This window comes from Seriola lalandi, unplaced genomic scaffold, assembly GCF_002814215.2.
Source record: "Seriola lalandi dorsalis isolate HSWRI2012SDOR001 ecotype SW California unplaced genomic scaffold, Sedor1 jcf7180002054784, whole genome shotgun sequence".
NCBI lineage: Eukaryota > Metazoa > Chordata > Actinopteri > Carangiformes > Carangidae > Seriola > Seriola lalandi.
Genome location: NW_019525337.1, coordinates 861084 through 861705, shown reverse-complemented (window position 1 = coordinate 861705; position 622 = coordinate 861084). Strand labels below are relative to the sequence as shown.

Sequence of the window (622 nt, the reverse complement as noted above, 5' to 3'; positions counted from 1 at the left end):
GTTGGGTCCAGGTTGGGTCCAGGTTGGGTCCAGGTTGGGTCCAGGTTGGGTCCAGGTTGGGTCCAGGTTGGGTAGACTCGGGTCAGGTTAAACACTACAGCTAACTACATCTACCTAGACTCAGATGCAGATTTGTCTTTAAACAAAGATAAAGTATAATTATCTGTTAGTTGATCCACACTGTACCTCTTCTTCACACCAGTCATAGACCTTCCACTGCGAAACATGTCTGGCTCTATGTCTCTTCCACAGCTCCAGGAACAGAGTAGCTGAAAACACACAGACACAACCAGTTAAAGAGGAACTCCACATCACAGTAGATGACTTTGTGATGTGGGTTTACATTAGATTAGAAATCACATTAGAGCAGATAAGAGACTCACCCCAGATTGCCATGAACATTGCAAAGGCCACAGTGCCTTCATTGTCAAACAGATGGCTGAGCTGTGTGAATACAAACACATCATGAATGAAACAAGGAGGAAAGATCAAAACTCCTTTAACACTCAAACATAGATGGAGAGCAGGACAATGACTTATGTATATAGCAGATGTTCTCTTCAAACAGCTGCTGTAAGTTTGTCCTGATGTTAACTTACAGCAGCTGGTTGAAGACAACAGA

The 622-nt window shown here is 43.4% G+C and overlaps 2 long non-coding RNA genes across 2 annotated transcripts in view; both read right to left on the bottom strand.

Moving 5' to 3' along the window:
* LOC147817985 (uncharacterized) overlaps nucleotides 1-622 on the bottom strand; it is a 68599-nt gene that overhangs the window by 63759 nt on the left and 4218 nt on the right. The window lies entirely within an intron of this gene.
* On the bottom strand, nucleotides 190-455 carry LOC147817986 (uncharacterized). The gene is made up of 2 exons (XR_015438424.1): nucleotides 384-455; nucleotides 190-269 (listed from the first exon to the last, which is right to left on the bottom strand). It is a non-coding gene; the product is annotated as an uncharacterized LOC147817986 (long non-coding RNA).